Source organism: Panthera uncia, chromosome F2 (genome assembly GCF_023721935.1).
Source record: "Panthera uncia isolate 11264 chromosome F2, Puncia_PCG_1.0, whole genome shotgun sequence".
Classification (NCBI taxonomy): domain Eukaryota; kingdom Metazoa; phylum Chordata; class Mammalia; order Carnivora; family Felidae; genus Panthera; species Panthera uncia.
Window position 1 is genome coordinate 29,073,956 of NC_064812.1, and position 23,973 is coordinate 29,097,928.

A 23,973-nucleotide genomic window follows, 5' to 3' on the forward strand; every position below is an offset into this window, starting at 1 on the left:
TCCTGGATTCTACAGACAAAACTTTAACATTCCAGTGTTAGCCTCTGAACTTATAGAGATTCAAACAGCACAAATGACTACTGTACAGACAAAATAATTTAGCTCACAGGAAAAATATGATTAAAGTTTCCAGGAGAGTTATTTAAAAATTAATGCATTGGCTAGTCCTTGGTACAGACCTTACCTGGTGATTACTGTTTTACTGAGAACTCAAAGTGTTTTACTGAAAACTCAAGTCCAGCTAATCCCAAATAATAAGGATTCTGTGGTTCAAACACGAGAAATTGTCGGTTAAACAGATTTCTTCATTACAGAGTGTTTCATACCTTTTAAAATTAGAAAATGTATTGGATATCTCTATGAAGGGATAGAGTATACAACATTTCCCCAATGTATTTGACCATGGAATTCTGTCTTCTCTTCCTTTCCTCCCCCACCCTGCCCACTGTGTGTGTGTGTGTGTGTGTGTGTGTGTGTGTGTTTCATGTCCTAGTCCAGTAGAACTCTTTTGGAAAACGTTGCTTTATCTTTTTATACACCCATATAATGCTCATATATGTCTGCTGCCTCCTACTGACATCCCTGCTAGTGTTCTGAAGGTCAAAATATAATATCATACCAGACACAAAAGTGTTCTTCACATCTCCTGAAACTTACAGGAGTCCTAGAGATTTTCCTTTGAACTGCTTATAGTGAGTTCATAATGAGCATCTTAAAATTTTTTTTAAAGAAAACTTTCTCAAAGCATCAGATTAACACTTTGAAACAGGGGGAAAAACAAATAATAGGAAAAAAAAAGAAAAACGATAGTTGAAATCCATTGCAAATGTGTACTCTGAAAAGTCTTTCATCTTGATTTGAAAGAATTCTGCTTTGTGCATTAATAAAGGTTTTCCCCTCCATCTGATTCAAGCTCATCGTAGAAATTACTTTCAGGTATTGTTTGTACAATGCTCACAACCAGAAAGAAAGCCTATACATGTTGCATAAATAAGGATATGCTGCCTGAAAACAAATGTATCCTTTCAAAGATGAATGAAGAAAACAGCCATGGCCAACAACTAGAACGTTCTAACCATGGCCATGAGTTGCGAAGTACCTAAACACACAATCAAGGACCCGTGTGAATTCTTCAAATCTGGGTCTATCTGGGAAAAAAGAAACACACTTTTGGTCAAAACTGTCGTTTCCATACATTTCCACACATATGAATTTACATGCTCATGCAAAACCCCAAATGCACATAAATATTTCTGGAGCGTGTGAGCAGTTTCACGGCAAGACCCACTTGATGCTGGCAGGCACACTTGGTTGGTCTGCTGTCCTGAGCTCTGAGAGAGTCATGGAGCCCGATGGATCCATCTCCACCGGGGCCTTGTAACTACACAGATGGCAGCCCTGTTTTTACATGTGGTTTGGCGATAACCAGTCAGTTCTTAATGAGGAATAAAAATAGATTTGATAAACTCAGTAAGACTGTAATTAATCTGTAAAAACTATAGAAAATCTCCAATTTGAATATCTTTAAAACTACCCAATAACTCATTCTACTTTTCCAATTTGTTCCCTCAAATTAAATTTGACCTGTCAAGCTGACATAATTCCATGTACATAGGATTACTGAGGGGTCGCAGTAAGATCGTTCCAGAGCATAGAGCTTAGACTCCACACTCTTGAAGGCAAGCTAAATGAGGAAAGTGAGCCTCCCCCTTCATTTGTCAGTAACTTTTAATTTGTCCTCAAAACAGGAATGCTAATTTAGAAACACCTTGTTCTGCTCTTTCTTTACATAAGATTTAAGATATGAATTATAAAAAATGCTCCATTTTTATTTATTTATTTTTTAAATAGCAGGTACTTGGTTGTTCAGATTTATCTTAATTGCTTAAGAATATTTTGTGAGGAAAAAGTAGAAGTGTAATGTTCTTACTTATCAGCAATTCCATATTCCTCTTTTTGTTGTTCCCAGGGATCTTCTCCTCACAGCTAAAATAACTTAAACCTGACCCAGAGCCTCAGACCTGCCCAAGACCCTTTGATGTAGAACTGTTTTTCACATCCCCACTTTGCTAGTAAGAAAACAGACAAAAAAGTTGGTAAGAAACTCACCCGGCTTCTGTGGAGCAGAGCTGGGATTTGAACTTGGGTGCCCTGTCCTTGGAGCCTGTGCCCTTAACCACATGCTCTGGGCCTCTGCAGTGCCTACCATTTGAACAGACTCATTCTTTGGGACCTCCTTTACTTAAGCGGGATGGAAAACAAGAAGCACACGTGAGAGTGCTCCCCCCCCCCCCCCCCCCGCCACTGTTGAATTCTAGAACATGAGCTCCCAAAACAGCCACTGTAACTGTGCTTTCTTCCCCCATGACACTTTGTTTTTAAAAATGTTTGTTTATATATTTTTGAGAGAGGGAGAGACAGGCAGAGCGTGAGTGGGGGAAGAGCAGAAAGAGAGGGAGACACAGAATGTGAAGCAGTCTCCAGGTTCTGAGCTGTCAGCACAGAACCATACTTGGGGCTCAAACTCATGAACAGCAAGATCGTGACCTGAGCCGAAGTTGGACATTTAACCAACTGAGCCACCCAGGCGCCTCAGCCCCCACAACACTTTGAAGGAAATGGTATTCACTAGGATGCATAAATGCCACTGCATCTGTGAGATACTAGTCTCGTTAGAGTGTCATCATATTTCATATATAAAAATCAACATGGCTAAGTGACAAATACTTTTTTTGAGAAACCAACTTCTTTTTTTTTTAATGCTAAGGGGGAAGGTAGTACAAAGACAGAACACTGAATTGGTTTCATCACGGTTATGTTTTGCCTGGCATAACACTCTTAATGATGAAGACAGGAAAGTGTTTCGATGCTGGTATGATCAGGTGGATGAATCACTACCTTTAAAGCAATACCTGTGAGGAATTGTGGGTAATTCAGGCTCACATGCTGTAATATTCAACAGACACTGATCTGTGTCCCAAGTAAATTCCTCAGAGCTTCCTCCACTTCTGCAGGTCTCTGTATCCTTATCAAATTTTTCTTCTTAGGGCCCCTTCCTTCTCTTGACTGGGAAAAGGCCCTCTGATACACTAATAAACCCCTGTGTGTTTGACCCCTGCACTCTCCACAAGCTCGTTGAAATCGTGATGGCTTCACGTAGATCTCAACGTGCAGTCTCAGTCCTGTTTTCATCAGTGTCCAGTTCCTGCTGATGGGCACCTAGCGCCCCACTGATCTCTCATAACTCTCTGCACAACTTTTGCAGTAATTCACATTTCCTGCAAAGACTGCAAAACTTCTGTATCATCTCCACTGCCTCAGCTTCAGCGATTGAAGACTTTCTTTGTAATCTCCATACTGTAAGTGCACAGCTTCAAAAGTATTTGTTGGCAATGTTGAATGAAGTCACCTGACACAAAATGTGTTTTATTAAAGCCCACCCTCATATTGGATAATATTCTCATTCCTAAGGAAGGAAGTAGTATGTCATCTTGGGAAGTATGATTTGTGTAGGGAGTATTTCTTCTTAGAAATTGCAGCAGACGTTGCTATTTCCTTCTTAATATTCATTTCCCGCTGAGCAATGTACTTTGCTCTGGCTCTAATTCTCAGCTCCTCTAGAAGCTCTGAAATGCAAGTGGAAGTTGCTCTTCAGGATTTGAAGGAAATCTTCAAGAAATCTGTAATGGAGCTGGGAGGTAAGTTCTTTGAATTTTTGTCTCTTCCTGGAAAGTAGGTGCAATGGTTGGAGATCTAGCAGCCTTCATGGACCGTGAAGTAACTTTAGAGGTGCTAGGACTTATCTTATTGATAGAAGAAGCCTGAGTTTCTTATGTTCATGGACAAACCAGCTCAAGACTCCTACTTCTTTTATGTGAAAAAGAAATACTTTTTAACTTTGTTTAAGGTATAATTTTTGTTTGTTTCTTTAACTTTAATGTTATTTGCAGACAAATGCAATTCTAACCAATAGAGAAGTTAATTAGGCTAACTTAAGTGAGTATCCAATTAAATTTTAAGTGGCATAGTACAGGCAAAACATAGGAATTCAGTAATACCTTAAGACCTTCATAAGAGAATAAAGCAAGTTTCTAGTCCTAATTAGGGTGGGTTGTGAATCACTGGCAAAATAGGAAATGCAACTCAAAACTGTCATGAGCAATTACTTGGAAAATATGAGAAGCAGCTTTGTAATGCATCAGCTTCGCTAGGCTGAACTACTTTTCTCAGAATTCCTTTTTCTGTATGTTTCCAGATAGGGTGAGCCACAAGGGAGCTCCTTGCAAGCTACGTGGGGGGCAGAAGGGAAGCTACACACACTTTGTAGCTCACACAACATGTCCAACCCATTCACTAGAGGCAGCAGTCAGGCCTGCAAGCGTCCCACCTTCCTCGGGATCCTTCTTCAGCATCTCTGAATCCTGGGCCAGTTGTGTGAGTTTAACTCCGTGATGAAAGGCCCTGATTTCCGTAGATACTTACATCATCAAGGTCAGACAGAGGCAATAGGCAACCTGGGTCAGAGGAAACCTGTGTCATCACAGGGATTTCAGTCTTTCCTTGTGGGTTCCAGATCATGTTCATGGATTCCAACTTTTCCTTGCTCTCCCCTCCTTTATCTCCATCTTCCGTTCCTGGGAATGACTGTCTAACGAGTAGATTTTAAGCTCTAACGAGATGCAAAGACATTAATCTTGAAAAGACCACTTAACCAGCTGCCACAGTTTCAGAAGTTCCAATCTCTGTGACAAATCCCTTCAGTAAACTGTAGTGGTTGCTGTTTTTATTAGGATTGTGTCATAGGGATTAAAAAAGAGAGAGAGAAGATGTGATAAAAATCCATGGAAGAGGAATCATTAGAACTCAGTATCTGATTACTCTTGATACTTAAGGGGAGATCGAGTAATGGGATGTGAATTCCAGCCTCCAGAATACAAGGGACTTAAAAAAAAAATAAAGAAATGACTCTACATATTGGTAAGATAGTAAAAGAAAAGCTTCATTAATTAGGAGAATCAAACAAGCAAGTGTGGAATATGGCAGAGATAAAAGTAAAAGATAGGGATATCTGCTTTATCCAGAGATAAAGCAGTCTGGAATGTGGCAGAGAAATGTGTAAATGAATATAAGGAAGAACATTAGCCATCCATAAGACAAACCCCTGGGTACATTGCTGAACTTGAATCTCTGAAGAGCCTTAACAGGAAATTTAAACAGGTGAAAATTGACTGACTGCGTCACTTTTGTTTGGAGGAACCCAGCTCCAAGCTTGTGTAACCCCATGATCTTCTACTTTGGGGACGATACTGCTGCAGGTACCTGAACGGGACCATGAAGGAAATCAGGAAGGTAGCCAGGGTTGTAGTGTGACTGAGCTGAATCAAGGGCCACTGTGGCTAATGGTACGTTAGCTCTGTGTAGCTCTGGAGATGGGTTCCAAGCTTGGAAAATGTCATTCAAGCTTCCCTACAGTCCCTGAACACTCCTTAGATGCCATTCCCATTGGCCCGTAATGATTAAATACACAAGGTAGAAAAAAGTGAAAAGATCTCATTACCTTCTTTAAGACATTTTTGTTTCTCCGATGAAGAAGACTGAGTAGTAGGTACCATGCTGTTGAAAGAGTTAAAGGAAAAGTTTGGTAATTAATAAAACCAAATGAGATATGATGAGCTGCATTTCAGCAGGAGTAGTGCAAGGAATAATTGCACTTTCAATAGTTGTTCCCAGCAGTACATCACTGATCATCTCCCCTGTGTAGTGAAAGAATTAGGAAGGGACTAAGGAGAGGGTGGGGAAGCAGGGACAGCAAGACAGAACTGCGGAGGGGCTGTGCCAAATAGTCACCATGACCTCGCCTGATGACAGCTCAGCTGTCTGAGACATCCCCAATTATACCCACATTTTTACTGAATTAAGTGGGAAACAATTCTTAAGCTTTCTAATGGAGAAAATATTGATGTTCTGGCAACATTTCTTTGAAGGCAACCTATGAAAGGGTTAGGATGAAAACAATCTTTTGGCTTAGAGCACTGAGGAAGCACATTATTAACACAAATATTCAGAATAGAAGGCACTGAGATAGAGACAGAAACTATTTTTGTTGACCCTGGTATGTGCCTGAAATGTTCAAAGTTCTGATGTCCTATTTGGGAAGAGAAGTTATTGAAGACTAAACATATCTGAAACCTGGAAATCGTTTGGGATTAAGGTTTTCAACAGTTGATTCTATAAAGCATATAAGGAAATGAATGCAGAGAAAGGTTAGGCCCCTTTTCTAAGTTAAAGGAAGAGAATAAACACGGTGTTCTTTGCAGTCACCTTGCTTGACCCATGACCCAGGATCACTTCTCCCAAAGTGTATATAATGCTCCTTGAGTGCCGTAGTCAAATTTAGTCAATATCTTGTCCTCTCCTTGAGGGCAGTGAGTGCCTCAAAGTAATAAGCATGATAAAACACTTTTTAGAATAGTTGGACTGGTCCATGTATTGTTCAAGGCTTTTCTCCTGTATCCATCCATGTAGTCCTCATAACAATCCTATGTGATAGGCACTATTATTATTTCCATTCTACAAATGCAAATGCACAGATATAGGCACAGCAAGGCTATACAACTGGCTCAAGGTCACAGAGCTTGTAAAGGGCTAACTGGAAGTCTATTTTCAGAATCTGGTTGTACACAAGCACATTGTGTAGTTACAAAGAATTGGGTTACCCTAGAAAAACAGCATCTGTATAATTATATGTGAAAATGCTCACTGGTGGAAGCAGTACTTAACATGATCTTTTCTTACTGATTCTTTTTGGACTAAGAAGCCATTTGCACTACAAAAGTTAAAGGGAGAGTTGGGCAACTCTCTTATGACAGAATAAATTGGAATGCCAGAAGAGATGTGAATTTTTATTATTGATTAAACATACTGCTGTGTGTGTATATGTTTGGACATGAAATATCTGCAAAATGAACTTTAACTTCATGTGTAATACTTCATTTTAACTTCTAAATTTTAGTTACCACCATGAATAGGTAGGAATACCACTTAGCAACTTCTGTGCTAAATTTTAAGATCAGATGAGAAAACATATGTGAAACTTTTTCTTCATCAAGATTCTGTATGCATGACCATTATTACAATGGCCTTGACTATAGCCCTAGTGTAGCAAAGACCAGTATTCCAGTTTCATTGTGTAAATGAGAACCTTGAATGTTTGACTTGTTGAAGTCACAGCAAAAGTTGAATGCAAAGCCAGGACTTACTTGAAACCAGCAATTCTGAGTCCCAAGTCCAATGCTATTTTCATTATGCTTCATTATGTAACGATTTGGGATATGTTAAAGACAATTGCTATGTATTTGTCCAATATGGATAATGTAGAAAGACCAAGTGTCCCAATTGGTCCAGGATCAAAAAAGTTCTCTGGACATGGGACTTTTCAGTGCTTAAATCTAGAAAGTCCTCAGAAAACTGGGACTAGTGGGTCACTTTCTGTAACTCTAATTGTTTATGTGATTTAAAAGAAATACAACAGTTGTCGGTTTTAATGGCCATATGTTTATATAGGGGGAAAAACATGAAAAGATTAACATGCCATTAGGTGGGTTGTCATTGAGAGTGAATTAAAAAATAAATGGAAATATTTATTACTCACATTAAAAACTGAAAGAAATAAACATGGTGGAGTGTGACTGCTCCTTTTTCAACTCATTAAAAACATGTCACCATAAAGCGTAGGAGTATGGAAAAGCTTTGAGTGGAGGGAAGTTAGTGACCAGTGAGGTTTGAAATATTGTTCATAGACAGATGGGATATTTTTCCCTGAGTACTTTATGAGAATCTAATGAAGGTTGGAACAAAAGCCCTGTTTTTCACAATTAAATTGAAAGTGTCAATGGAATTTTTATAATTATAGTTGACTCCTGAACAACATGGGAGTTTGGGGAGTCAACCCCTGTGCACTCGAAAATCCAGGTATAACTTTTGACTCCCCTCAAACTTAACTACCAGTAGCCTCCTGTTGACTAGAAGCCTTGCTAATAACATAAACAGGCTGTTAATGCATATTTTGTACATGATATGTGTTGTATACCATATTCTTACAATAAAGTAAACTAGAGAAAAGAAAATGTTAATAAGAAAACCGTAAGGAAAATCCATTTACAGAACTGTAGTGTAAAAAATCTGCATATAGGTGGATCCACGCATTTCAAATCCATGTTGTTTAAGGATAAACTGTACATGGGTATGGAAATGGAGAATTTAGATTACTACTTCTTGATCGCTAACATTTACTGAAAACCTACTCTGTTCCAGACACTGTTGTTCTACATTTAATCCTCACAACTCTGTGAAGGAGACATTATCATCCCCATTACATATATGGAGAACTGAAGCATATTCAACATGCCCGAGTCTATGGCAAAGCTATGATACAAATCCAAGCCAAACAGCTCCAGAGTCCATGTTCTTTTTTTTTTTTTAACATTTTATTTTATTTTATTTATTTATTTATTTATTTATTTATAAATACATGAAATTTATTGTCAAATTGGTTTCCATACAACACCCAGTGCTCATCCCAACAGGTGCCCTCCTCAATACCCATCACCCACCCTCCCCTCCCTCCCACCTGCCATCAGCCCTCAGTTTGTTCTCATGTTCTAATCTCTATGCGGCATCTAGTTAAGAGCATAACAGGAAGTGGGGGAAATGTTTACTTATATAGCTCTCACTTTGAAATCATTTCCAAATGTATAAGAAGTGAAGTATCCGGGAAGGGCCATAAGGAGGAACAGCTACTGGCAGATCAGGGATGTAGTGGGGAAGGGTTACCGACAGATGCATTATTAACGGGCGTCTTAGAGGCACCATTTTCCCTTCCTCTTCGTCTTCTTATTAAGCAGTCTCCCCTTCAGTGGTAGTCTCTGAGAGTCCATAGCTCTTGCGTTGTTTGAATACCTAAACAAGACGAAAAGAAAAAGAAATCCATGAATCAGTTTCATCCTTGGCCCTGTCCCTGCCCAGTTTCCTTGAGGAAATCTGTGGTTCATTCTGTACCTTATTTCTTTTTTAAATGGAATTTTGTTAAGGAGGATTTTCCACAATTGGAATATGGGAGGGGATTATGGTTAATTTGTTATAGCAATAGCAATACTCTTGTAGAAAGTGTCTCGTAGAAATCACTCACATTCAAGATGGGGGTGAGAGAATGTTCTCTGCCTCTGTGATTATATTAACAACCACAGATATCAACTTTTTGTCTATAGAATAATATTTAAATGTGAGACATAGTAAACAGAGTATATTCATTCTGGTCTCTTCTATTCAGAGTACTTTACACAGACTTTTCTACAGGGGTAGATTATTTCAGACTTATCCTCACAATGATGAAGTATCTACCTCCTTTGTTATGAAGGAAAGACAAATACTGATAGATGAGCACCAGGAGTAAAGTTCCTACACATCCCAAGCCACTAATTGCATGTTTTAAAAGGCTTATGTAAGATTGGTGCTTTGTGGGGAGAGAAGAAAAAGCAGGCTTTGGGGTTAGACTTCGATTCAAATTCTGGTGGCTTCTCTTCTTAGCTGTGTCATCGTTCAAGTTTGTCACCCTCATTTTCCCTATCAGGAAAAAGAGATGATAAAACCAACCTATCTAACTCACAGAAATGTGAAAATTAAATTAAGTCATGGAATTAAAACTTTAATAGATAGTAGACAAACAGTAGGCATATATTTATTATATAGACTTCCTGTGGAGTTTCCTACAAGCCTTAGACTTCCTTATGGGCAAAAATAGAGCAGAAATGGATTATCAGTAGTAGTCAAGTTTGTCAAAGTTTCCCTGCCTGTGGACCTAAATCTATCTGCTTACACAGGCATCAATTTGAGTGTGCTGTTCCATCCTTAGACAGATGCCAACTTGCAGAGGAAAATGTCGTGCTTACAGATTTCATTCAAATAGGCTTCGCTTCTAATGCTACTTGTGTGATTGCAAGTCTAGCCAGAACCCTTGAATTTTTGCTTCTTGAGAGCTGGTCAGGAAACTTTCCCACATGCGTGCCACATGAACCCGAGATGGCAGAATTAATGTTCTAGTCATTAAGAATTAAGAGAAATCTAAATTTTTTTTACAGTTAAAATATGAGCCCATAGGTTAAAATGAGTAGAGGTTGGCACTTGGCAATTTATTTTCTTCCAACTTTTTCGCAAGTATATCTGAACAAGACAATAGAGAGTTAAGAGCAAGGTAAGGATTAACCTTTTATTGTCTAGTATACTTTAAAATTAACATTGTTTATCCTTAACTACTCACATTGATACACATGCCCTCATATGCACTTGTTTACCCGTTTATGTGAACCACCTGGAAAAACTCCCAAAGTATAATTGTTACTAATACATTATATATAATTCAGATTTTCTTCTTTTAAGGGAGATGGTGAATTCTGAAGGCAATTACAAGAAACTGAATAATGGTTGCCCTTTAGAACCTATCTCTTCAGTGTTCTCATTTCTTTGCTTTCATTCCTGTCTTTTTATATCTTCATTAGAGACATTCATTATAATTGGGCATTTCTAATTGAAATAAAGTTCTCAGAAGTTATTGCTGCAAGCACAAGGAAGAAAATGTTAATTTTCAGATTGATTAACAGTATTTTTAAATTACAGAATGATTGTCCAAACTTCCCAACCATGACAACTCAGATAAAGTAAGATTGGGGAAAATTATGAATGCATTATGTGTTTTAAATCTGTGTGCTTCTACTCACAATGGTAGATTTGTTTATCTATACCCCATAAATGCAGCTTGACACACAGGAGGTGGTGTAATGTTTTATTAACTAGATATTATGACATGCTAGTGAATGCTTACCCAATCCATGTAAAGGGAACCAGTTTATTCAACAAGTCATGGTGGTAAATGATTGAGTAGACCAGTGATTTGACTCAGAATTACACTTTTAGCTTTCACATCTTATTAACCTTTTCATACTCAACTCTTACTAGTCTCATGTAAAATTTTCAGGTCCCGGAACTTCTGATACTCTCTCTTGCTTTTTTTTCTTCATATGCTTTTGCATATGCCGTTCAGTCTTCTTGGAACATACTTTCCTGTCTACTGAAACATCCGTATTCCCTGGCTAATATTTTCATGCATCTATCATTCAGTCATCCATTTATACATTTGAGAGTCAAGCACAGTCCAGCTCTAGCACATGCGCAGCATGTGGGTGGGAGGGGGATATAGTCATGAACAAGACGCTCATGGCTTTTCCACTCAAGGGATTTGCAGCTCTGGCAGAGGGTTTCTCCATCCAATCCCTTTCCTGTGTTTCTTCTCAGCTTTGTCACTGATGGGGAGAGTCTGTTACTCTAATAACTTTGACATTAAAGAGAAAGACAGTCCATAGTCACAGACACAGGTTTGCTTGCCGTATAGATTAACTTACCTAAGAGATCTATAATGAACCAACACCTCTAAGAATCCACCATAATCTTCCCATAAAGGAGCCAGGAACAAGGCCATTCCTGCCTTGACCTTCAGTGCAGCACTATTTCTGGGGAGCAGGAACCTTAATTCAGTAGCAAAGAGAATTAGAATAATTCTAATAGAATTATTAGAATTCTATAAGAGAATAGAGGCAAATCCTGACATTCATTTCTTTCTCTGAGTTAGAAGTCTCTTGTTAGAGTTACTGTGTCATTCTGCTCTCACTATATTATAATTATCTGTCCCTTTGCTCATTTTTCCCACTAAACTCTAAGATTCCTCCTAATCTTTGTGTCCTCAGAGTCTATCCCAGAGCTTAGCACATAGCAGATGCTCAGTAAATATTTAATGAATGAACCAGAGCAGCCACCAGGTATGATAGCGAAGGTAACCTGATGTATATCCACAGGGAAGCCACTCACATAGACCACAGTGTGCGTATTATTGACTAGAATTTCTCTGTTGCACAGCCACATGCTATGACTCTGGAAATAAGCTAACAGTGTTACTGTCTGATAAGTGGTAATATGGTAGTGTGTCTAATTTCAGGTGCTAAATGTATTGTACTTCCATTGTTAGTGCTTGATCATACATTTAAGGGTGAGGGAAAATAGATTAGAAAACTCGTCTGTTCAAAACACCCCACAGTACACAATGTATTCTATTTACTGCTGATGAATATAAAATGGAATTTAGACTCAATACACTTGGGTTTGAGTTAAGATGCTGTCTTAATGGGTAGATAACCACAAGAACATTTATTCTCTACTTTCAGTCTCAGTTTCTTCATTTGTGATACCAAGGTAAAAATATCTAGCTCTCCTATCTGAGGTCTACAGGTCTATCCACTTTATTGTTCTCTACAACCATATTTTGGTTTTACTGATATTCTGCATTGATCTTTCTGTTATCAATTTCTTTGATTTCTACTCTTCATAGTTTCCTTCCTTATGTGTGATTTCAGTTTAATTTGTTCTTCTTTTTCGATTTTTTAAATGTAGAAATTGATCATTGACTTCAGAACATTCTTATTTTCAATAATAAAGAAAAGAGGGTAACTCTGAGGGGTCCCTGGGTAGCTTAGTTGGTTAATCATCCGACTTTGTCTCAGATCATGATCCCACAGTTCGTGAGTTCGAGTCCCGTGTCCCGTGTTGGGCTCTGTGCCGGCAGCGCGAGCCTGGGACCTGCCTCAGACTCTGTCTCCCTCTCTCTCTCTGCCCCTCCCCTGCTTACTCTCTCTCCTCTCTCTCAAAAGTAAATAAACATTAAAAATTTTAAAAAAGAGGACAACTTTGAATTAAACAAAAACATTTTTGAAGTGTATTTGTCAACATGTACATAAAGCTATTAGTAGATAATTGAATGAATATTTAAAAACATTTTTGTAACAAGTTTGCTGGGGTATTGTTTTGGCCAGATTAAAAACAACTAATCAAAAGTTGTCCACAAATAACTAGTTATTTAAAAATGGGTGTCTAGGTACTAAAGAAACTATGGGTGAGTGGAGAAAACATTAAGCTTCAAAGCAGAACATCTGATATTTTTTAATTTAAATTTTAGTTAGTTAATATATAGTGCAATATTGGTGTCAGATGTAGAGTTCAGAGATTCATCACCCACGTACAACACCCAGAAGAGAAATCTCAATTCCAGTCGAAATTTCCTGAGCAATCTTGAGCAGGTCATGTCACCTCCTTTCAGAGGTGTGCAAATTATGACCCAAAGACCTGTTTTGTGGATCTGCCATCGCTTCTGTGGAAACAGTTCCACTGGAACGCCACCACACTCATTCGTTCAAGTATGGTCTGTGCCTTTCACGTTGCAGTAACAGAGCTGTGTAGTTGTGACAACGGCTTAATGATCCACAGTGTCTAAAATAATTACTCTCTGTCCCTTCATAGAAAAAGTTTACTGATCTTAGCATTACTGCCCCTGCTTCTTTATCTGTAAAATAGGAACGATAGCCCCTATTCTTCACAGGGCTTTTGCCAGGATGCTCACTTTGGTAAATTTGTGTGGAAACCTTTAGTGCAGTGCTTAGCATATAGCCATTGCACAACTGACGCCCTTCTAAAATTCCCACCCACCACCCAATGGTTGATTTAAGACTAAGCTATTCTCTTTTTAACCTTATGTTTATAAGGAGAAACAGTTATGTGCCAGAAAGCAAAATTCCACATTTTCCTTTTTAAAAACACTGTTATTTGCTTGTCATCATGGCTTTGTCAAACGGTATACTCTTTATCCATCTTTGTCATAAATAATTAAAATAACCAGAGGAGATTTTAAATGCTGTAGCTGATGCAGTGCCGAACTCCAGAGACTTCATGCAAATGGAAATGAGATAGAATATTTCTGAGTCTTTAAGTGGTAAAGATCATAATTTTCCTTATACAGCAGCAAAAAAAAAAAAAAAGCCTATAATAGTAGTCAAGATTCTTGGTGGTTCTTTCCTAAATGACATTGTTAAAGATACAGGATTTTTTTGCTTTTGTGCTTGATGTTTAGAAATACATTGCATGCACAATGAAATGATAATTTGGAAAAAAATAAGGGGCTGCTGCATGCTGTGTATAGTGTAATTCTTAGCTAGTCATGCTGATTACAGCGAGTAGGTAAATAAGGAGAGGAAGTCACAGGGGGTATTTCCTCTTTGCAGAATTGCCTTTATTAAATTGTTCTCTACTGTGATCGTCAGCCTATATTGAGGTAAAATATAAGAACATTAGTAAGCACATCCTGTTTGATCTTAGGACAATAATCATGTATCCATCCTGATAAATTGCTGTTTCTATGTTATAAACCCTGTGCATTGAGAAACTGATCAGATTTCCATTTGCCAGTAAACTTGGTAGAATGCTCTGAGCCAAATTTGTGATTTAGTTGTAGCAATCATATGGGTCTTTATGATGTACATTTTACAATCATCTCTAGTCGTGTTTTATGTCCGTTGTTTCTTCCTTTTGATCTGTTTTTATTTACACTACCTAAGTAGTAATTTTGGAAGTCACACTCTATCTTTTCTGGAACAAGATTGGGTATAAATAGGTAATAGGGTAGTGGATAATTTCCAGTGAAGTGCTAATATGTCTTTTGGTTCTCTCCTCAAGATACCTTATAAATAACACAACAAAATAACTCCCAGCTTAACACTTGATAAACCTTATAATTTATTAAAAAATGTTTTTAAATGTTTATTCATTTTTTGAAAGAGAGAGACAGAGTGTGAGTGGTGGAGGAGCAAACAGAGAGGGAGACACAGACTCTGAAGCAGGCTCCAGGCTCTGCCCTGATGTGGGGCTCGAACTCACAAAATGTGATATGACCTGAGGCTGAAGTCCGAAGCTAAACAACTGAGCCACTCAGGCACCCCAGTAAGTCTTACAATTTAAAGAGAACTATTTAGACGATACGGGAGCCACCTGCTCTCCGGACTAGATCACAGCACAGAGGGGATGTCCTGAGTTACCTTTCTGGAGTCGTCCACAGCCAACTCTGGCCCCAGGGCAGCGGAGGCGGGAGAGATTAACACGGTTGTGGCTGCTGTCTTCTTTCTCACAAGGCTAGTTCGAAAACATGGTAAATTGAAAAAAGGAGCAGTTGAGAGGTTTGAAATTGACTCTTAAACCTCAAGAAAAATACAACATCACTGGTACCCAGAAAAACCATCAAAAGAACAGGTCTATGGATACATCTGTGTCAGTACAGTTCAGAGAGTCGACCCTGATGTCCTGAGACATCTGCATGAGAACAGCTGCATCTCTTACACCCATCTAGGTTTGCGAAAGGAACTCACTCTGGGTGGGTCTACGTGAGGTGTGCTGTGGGTACAGAGAGAAAGACAATGTTGCCAGCTTTGAAAATGAGGATGAGAACAAGATGAAATCTCCAAGAAAGTTACCAGGCCCCTTGATAACGTTTTCTCTGAGTTCAGGATCCTGACCTAACAATGAGGAAACAAGCAAGAAGAAGTGAAACCCAATTCCGTGACTGCAACCCCAAGCCCCCTGTATCACATTTCACAGTGGATATTCCTGCATCTTCCATTGTGGCATCCTTTGCTCAGAAAAAAAGCCAGGAATGTGCTGAGGGAATGGCCATCAGAATCAGTACCCTTCTCCTATTCCATTTGTTATCCAAATCACAAAAGGAAGAATGAACCATTTATCACCCAAATCCCTCCTGGAATGCGTTTGTGACCAGAATCACTGGATTAATCCTCAGGTGTTAGCACCTCACTAGCTGCTTTTGATTCTGTTGGTGTCAATGATGAGAGAAGGTAGAATAAGTCTGACCACATATTAAAAATAAACGTTCAGGAGCGCTTGGGTGGCTCAGTCAGTTAAGCATCGGACTGTTGCTTTCGGCTCAGGTTGTGATCTCAACTGTTTCGTTTAGTGGATTCAGCACCCCCGTCAGATTCTGTGCTGGCAACTCGGAGCCTGCTTGGGATTCTCTCTCAACCTTGTACTTATTTGCACTCCGTCTACTGTTTTGTGCCTTCTTCCCTTTATGTAACCTGCTCACCTGTAAGGAATTCTTTTGTCCCTTATCCTAAACTCAGTCAGGCTTCATATTCTCTAGAACCTTCCCTGTTAACCCAGGTTGAATGAAATGATCTTTGTTGGTTTTCATACTGCCCTGTACCTACCTCCATTATTTCTCTCAGCATATTACATATGAAATTCTCCTTTGAAGTGTCTGCCACAATTAGACTAAGAGGCTCTTTGATGGTGTGGGCCATATCTTATTTCATTCTCCTCAGTGCCAACTACTTTAGGTGTTGAGAAAAGATTTATTGAGTTAAACTGAACTGAATCAGGCAAGCAGTAAAGAACCAGGGAGCACGTAGGCACTATATGCACCATAGATCACATACTCAAACACAGAGCATGACAGATAAATAAATAATCGTGTGTTCTGTCAAAGGGGGGCAGCTCCTCTAATCCAGATGATCAGTTGTTACCAAGTGGGATTGCAGTCCCATCTTGCCAGATCTGTGGTTTGGGAGAAGTCAGAAGGGTCAATTTTTTAAGTAAATATTTCGATCTTAGATCTTAGTGGCAATAAATTCAGTTTTAAAGACTCTGCGGGCCAAAAAAACCTGGCTGTTTCCAGTATGAGGCTGCCAGTTGTGTCTCTGCTGTGATATTTCAACTAGGAATTTTGTTGTTGTTGTTACAAATTACAAAAAAGCAACTCTAGATATCTGACACAAAACAACAAACAAAAGAAAAAAAAAACCCAAAGAAATATAGTGGAAGGATCTAGGAGAAGGGGTAGTTAAAGAATTGGAGGAACAGCTAAATGACTACATTTGAAGCAGGACAGAGCCTGGATGGTGATAGCAAATCTTGGAGACAAAAAATAATCAACAGAGGAGTGACCAGACTCAGGCTTCTGTCTGTGTCATGAAGTTATGACTTCAATTACTGAGAGGGTTGCCAGATGTAGCAAGTAGAATATTGGACACACAGTTAAATGTGAACTTCCAATAAACAACCAATTTTTAGTATAAGCATATCCCATGCAAAATCTCATTTTAGCAATTCTAATTAGTAGAAGTCAGAGTCTGAGTTGCTTAATTTGGGTCACATGTCTATCCTTAGTCCCCTGAATGAACCATCTAGGAGCACTTAAAGTAATGGATGATAGGCTTTTAAAAGAAAATTGGGTTTTTCAACCACAGGAAGAGGCAAAGAATGTTAGGATGTCAAAATGGACCATTCTATCTATCTATCGATCTATCATCTATCATCAATATATATGTTTATCATTGTCTTTTTACATAAACATGTAGTAGGGTGATATTAAAAATATTTTTTATTTAAAAAAATTTTTTTGTATAGGGGCACCTGGGTGGCTCAGAAGGTTAAGCATTTGACTTTGGCTCAGGTCATGATCTTGCGGGTCGTGGGTTCGAGCCCTGTGTCAGGTTCAGGTTCTGTGCTGACAGCTTGGAGCCTGGAGCCTATTTCAGACTCTGTGTCTCCCTCTCTCTCAGCCCCTCCCTGTTCACACTCTGTCTCCCTCTCTCTCTCAAAAATAAATAAACATTAAAAAAAATAAAAAAAAATTTCTTTGAATATTTATTTATTTTTATTTATATTCAAGTTAGTTAACATATAGTGTAGTCTTGGCTTCAGGAGTAGAATCCAGTGATTCATCTCTTACATATGACATCCAGTGCTCATCCCGAGACGTGCCCTCCCTAATGCCTATCACCCATTTAACGCCCCCTAGACCCCACCCTAATATTTTTTTAGATGTTGATAAGTCTGGATCAAGGTTCTCTGCTGTGCTGCATGTTATCTGTGCTGGATTGTGGGCAGGAGGTCTGGGGAGGATCTGAGGATCCAAGGAAGCCATAGAGAGGCACCAGGAGCTCTTGTTAACATCTGTTTACTGCTCAGTATACAATTATTAGATGGTACAGGGGCGCCTGGGTGGCTCAGTCAGTTGAGTGTCAGACTTCGGCTCGGGTCATGATCTCACAGTTCATGAGTTCGAGCCCCACATCAGGCTCTGTGCTGACCGCTCAGAGCCTGGAGCCTGCTTCGGATTCTGTGTCTCCCCCTCTCTCTGCTCCTCCCCTGCTCACATGCTGTCTCTCTCTCTCAAAAATAAAGATTAAAAAATTAAAAAAAAAAGATGGTACAAAGGTAAACCTTAAGAAAGTGATTGCCCTTGTTTAGAAAAATACCTTGATGCAATGTTTTGACAGAGTTCGGGTGTCGCCTTTAAAAACAGAGGAGGAGAAAGCTAAGATATTCTGTGAAGGGTTAACATGAAGCTGAATCTGTGCCAAGGAAGAAATTAGAGAGTAGTAGAAGAAGACAAGAATGTGAGGATGCACACAGTCATTGGCCAGACTCTGGAAGGATGGCCATTGAGGAACACCTGGTGGCATGACAGTATAGGACTTTTAAATGAGAATGGTTAATATTAAAATTTAAATTGGTTGTTGTGCTAAAGTATGCCTTCTGAGAGCAGTTTTGGAAGAAATAATATAAAAGGAGGTATGCTCTGCATGTGGGTTAGCGGAGACAGGAGAGAAGGGAGCAGTCATGGGAAGTGGGATGTGAGTGAGTCTGAGAGCTCAAGGGCTCAGAAATACAGAATGTGGGCATCGGAGGAAATGTGAGCTGTCAAGAACCCCTTTGAATTTTGTGTGTGTGGTGGGAGGAAGAATCTAGCATTTTATAACAATTTAATTAAATATCGGAGTACAGGGTGACTCCAGCTGACATTTGAGTCATAGATATGACCTAGATGGATAATTTACATTATGCAGTTGTAGCTTTCAAAAAACTTTCATTTGTTTATTTATTTTTGAGAGACAGAGAGAGAGAGAGAGCACGAGCAGAGGAGGAGCAGAGAGAGAGATGGAGACACAGAATCTGATGCAGGTTCCAGACTCTGAGCTGTCAGCACAGAGCCCGACGCGGGGCTCAAACTCACAAACCGCAAGATTATGACCTGAGCTGAAGTCAGACGCTTAACCGACTGAGCCACCCAGGCGCTCCAGTTGCAGCTTTTCTATTAACCACCAATTGTTTCATTCTAGGGGTTGTTAACATGTTGGTCGTCAGGAGTGGCTGGCTGTCAGTCCTATTCCTGGTTCCCAGAGTCTTCTATGTCATTCTTTTTGTCCCAAACCTTGTGATGCTCAGATCTTAAGTCTCCCTCTTTCTTGTGAGGTACCTAGGTTCTTTGTTGCCCTCTGTGTTTACTTGGAGTCTAGTAGTTACGATACAGGGCTTTCTCACTGCATGTCTAATATATGTGCCTATGTACAGTATATGCTGCTCTTGCTGCTACTATTCATACTCTCTATTATATTTCTTTACTTTTCTCTTTCATACATGCATATTCCACTTGGTGCCGATACTACTGTGAATAGGAAACAATTCCACCCTTTTTGGAGCGTATGCCTGAGATCATGGACTCTGGGGTCAGACCACCTGGAGTAAAAATCTTGCCTCCACCACTTGTTATCAAGCTCCGAGACCTCTCTCTGCCTCAGTGGCTCCCTCCTGTAACAAATTGAATGGGGTTATTTTAATTGGGTCTCAGAATCCTAGAATTGGATGAATATGATTGTTGATTTAGGACCAGCTCTCATTATTGCTCATTCAAGGTGACTTTTTAAGCCTCTCTCTAGGGTGACCCTTAGGAAACCGCCCCCAGAAATCTGAAACTAGAACACTGATAATAGCGGATTCTGATACATCTTTCTTTCTCTTGTTTATGGCAACTCCTCTCCCAGGTGTACTGATCATTCTCCCTCTTTCTTTAGAGCACATTTCCATTATATCTGTTCACCAAACATTTTTAGTCATTTTTAAATTTATGAAATGAAAATATCAGACTGCATATAAACTTCTGCAGCTTATCTTTTCACTTAAAATTATATTGTTGAGATCCATCCATATCTTTCCTTAAAACTTGTTTTCAATGTTTATTTATTTTTGAGAGACAGAGCACAAGCAGGGGAGGGGCAGAGAGAGAGGGAGACACAGAATCTGAAGCAGGCTCCAGGCTCTGAGCTGTCAGAACAGAGCCTGACGCAGGGCTCCAACCCAGAACCGCGAGATCGTTACCTGATCGAAGTCGGACGCTTAACTGACTGAGCCACCCAGGCGCCCTGAGATTCACCCACATCTTTGTGTCTAGATGTTGTTCATTTTTTTTGACTGGTGTAGAGTACTTTATTATATGAGCATACCAAAATAACATTATTTATTATTCATTTCTTCTTTCAGTTTTCTTATTTCAGTTTTGTTTTGTTATTTCTTTACTACTAGGCAACAGGGTTACCATACACATCTGTGTATAGGTTTCCTGGTGTAGGCATACAGGAGTTTCTCTTAGGAAGAGAATTGCTGTATCATAGTCTATGCATATGTTCCACTTTACAAGACAAAACCAACTAATTTCCAAAGTATGGAGGCATTTGCAATTGATTTTTGGTATGGTATAAGCCTTATGTATAGCCTTCTTCCAACTCCATTTGTTTAAAAGACTTGCCCCCAAATGATTTGGTGTGCTAACCTTTTTTATATATCAAAGTTCCACATACATACATGTGGATGTATCTTGCAATCTCTATTTCATCGATTAATTTTTCTGTCCCTCTACCATGACAGAATGGCTATAGCTTCGAAACAAGTTTGGATATTTGGTGGTGGCTGAGATCGCTCTCTTTTTTCTTGTTAGAGAGAGAGGGAGAGAGAGAGAGAGAGGGAGTGTGAGAGTGTGTGCTCGAGGGGAGGGGTAAAGGGAGAAGGAGGGAGAGAGAATCTCAAGCAGGCTCCATGCCCAGCACAGAGCCCAAAGCGGGGCTCAATCCCACGACCCTGGGATCGTGTCCTGAACTGAAACAAGAGTCAGCCGCTTAACCCACCAGGTGCCCTAGTGTGATCTTTACTGTAAGGTGTATTGCTGTTCTTTACATACCCTTTATGTTGTAATTTACTGAGGTTTTATTTTATTTTTTTAAAGTTTTTGTTTATTTATTTTGAGAAAGAGAGAGGGAGAGACAGAATCCCAAGCAGGCTCCATGCTGTCTTGAACCCACGAACCACGAGATCATGACCTGAGCCGAGATCAAGAGTCGGACACTTAAGCAACTGAGCCACCCAGGTGCCCCTACTGAGGGTTTTATTAACTTTTTTCTCAGTATATGAAAAAGGTCCTATGGCTTTTCTCCTTTAATCTGTTAATGTGGTAAATTACGTTTATAACACTAAACCAAGCTGTGCATTCCTGAGATGCACCCAAGTTATTCATTGAGTATTGTCACTTTTTATGTATTATTGAATTAAAATTATTAATATTTAGTTTGGGATATTTTGCAGAGAAATGAGAGAAATGGGTTTGCTTTCCCTACTCTGTCTGGCTTTGCTGTCTTGGTCGCTGTCTTCACAGAATGATTTTGGGAATCTTTCATCTTTCTATTCTCTAAAATGTTTTACTATTGGGTTGATCAGTACCTTAGCAAAATGTAACTGTACTGTCTGTGAAACGATATGCACCTAGTGGTACAGGGAGAATGCTGGTAATGTTTAATATCTAGCTTTTGGTTGGGGAGAGAGGCAGAGTTGCTAATCTGTAGTGTCTGACAATTTCCATGGCATAAACTCTCCCACCAAGACTGATCTCAAGCTACTGATGTCAGTGTGACAGCACTGAATAAGGATGGTGATGACATCACTGAACAAGGATGGAAGCTCCAGCCTGCCACCATCATGATCCATAATTTCTGCTTCTGCCCTGCGGTCACACTAAGTGCAAAGGCAATTTCAGTGCAGAAATTGGAGTCAGAGGCTCTAAAGGGAATCAAACCCTGGACGATGATGTGATATTAAACCTCTCCTCACGCTCCTCTCCCAGCCTGCCATGGGCACTGGGGAAAACGACCAGCACATCTCCGCCTCCTTCTTCAGGTCTCTTACCCGCAAGGGAGACAGTGGGAGTGGAATGACGATAAAACTGGACAGGCAGTGGAATTAGTGGAAAAGAACACATGATGCCCACAATTGTCTTCATGTACAAGGAACCTTCAAGGTAAACTCTATTATAGAGTGCTGGGTTTTTTTCTGCATAAGAAATTGAGTGGGTATTTTGGAAGGGTCTTGCTGGATCGTTAGCTGGGTCTCCTGTGATGTAGCAGTGGCTCTCCTTTGGCTGACCACTCCTTCCTCAGTGTTTTCTCATTGGTTAGTTAGTTAACATTTATTAATAAGTAATAAATGTTTATTTATTAATATTAAATAAATATCACATTGAACATATTTATGTTAAATATTAATAACAATTTATAACACAAGAAATTTTCTAATGACTATTTTACAATGACATAAAATAATAATTTACAAAATACAGATAAATATTCATTGAACATCTGTCCTAGTCACCAGAAGAGGCACTGCTCTAGGTACTAGGAAAACAGCATGAATAAAAGAGACACAAATATCTGTATTTTCAAGATCAGTTCTCTTTCCATCCTGTTTCACAGAAAAATAATCACACATTCTTTGATTCACCCTAAGAATATAGTCACTTTAGGCAAGCTGTGGAAACTTGCCATAGCCCCCACTCCAAAGCAGCCCTTGAGCTCTCTGCTGACTTCCAGATTTCCAGAGACAAAAGCCTGCTCAGTCTGCTGTGTCCCTAATAATGAAGATCTTCTGAGTGGTCTTGTTGAAACACCTCCAATCCTTTCTCAATCATTAGACTTGTTTTGAGGGGACTGGAGCCACCTGCCACTCTTTCTTAAAGGAAGAGGGCTTGGGGCTCAAAGGGTTGACTTTGCCAAAGAAACTTCTTCACAAAATCCTCTTTCTCACCTGTGCTCTGTTGGTGATGCAGGGTCATTGAGCGCAATGGTCAAAAATGCACTCTTGAGATGTTTCCGAGTGTTATTTTTAAGTTGGTGAGGGGTGGTAAGGGTAGAGACAACAGGAAGTCTCTAAGGGGATTTCTGTGTGCTAAAGATGACTAACAGGATCCTGGATGTCTGGCTATTGTCATGCTAAGGTTGTTTTTAGTCTACAGCAAGGCATTAACATTAAGGCAGCAGTGGGTTCCTTGAGGAATGTCCCATTCTGCATGTCTTAGGTATTTATCAATGGGCTGCAAGTTGTAAGGAAATTTAATTTTATCTCTATTTCTCTTGGCTTTGTTCTCCTCATCTCTGGTATTCTCTTCAATCACGTTTTGTGGATAAGATCTTGTTCCTAGTGTTGTAAAACCACCTTTCAGCTACAATTTTTCAATTTTGGCCTTCGTCAGTCCTTTGAGCGACCTCAGTCTTCAATGTAACATTTTTGGCCTGCACTCTAAATCAGAATGTCTGGGTTTAAATTGTAATCTGAGACCGATGACAGTAGCTGTGAGACATTGGGCAAGTTACTTAACCCGTCTGTGCCTCAGTTTCCTCATCTATAGAATAGGGTTTACGGAAGTTCCTGCCTCAGGTCTTTATCGTGAGAGTTAAAGTATGACAAGTTCTTACAATAGGGCTTGGACCACTGTCAGCCATTGTTATTTTATAGCCTTTCTCTGCGCATCAGTTGAAACTTCTAAATTAACATCCTGTTGCTTCATTATGTTTCCTCTTAACCTTTTTTATTTTCCTGTCCTTAGATAGGACAGGATTCAAGTCCATCCAAGGCACTCATTCATACCTAGGCCTCTGCTGGTGATGCCATTCTCCCACGTAAGAGTTCTTCCCTCTTTCTTGTTCACTATGTACAGTCGACATAATTATGAAAAATGAGCCTCTTCATCAAATTTTCCTAAGCTTGTCTTTGAAAGAGCAACTTCTAAGCTATTACCAAGCAAGGAAGAGAGTACAGTAATCATTTTTCTTTTTTAGTGGCAGCTAGAAATTAAAGCTTTCTGTGGGAGGAATTTAGTAGTAACTTTCAATACTGGTTTCTTTATTTTGTCTTTCAAGAAGGTAATTCTTC

General features: G+C 39.4%; 1 pseudogene; it reads left to right on the plus strand.

The window, feature by feature from the left end:
• Nucleotides 1–3,583: 3,583 nt before the first annotated feature.
• Nucleotides 3,584–15,739, plus strand: LOC125924223 (protein BTG3-like; annotated as a pseudogene).
• The last annotated feature ends 8,234 nt before the right edge of the window (nucleotides 15,740–23,973 follow it).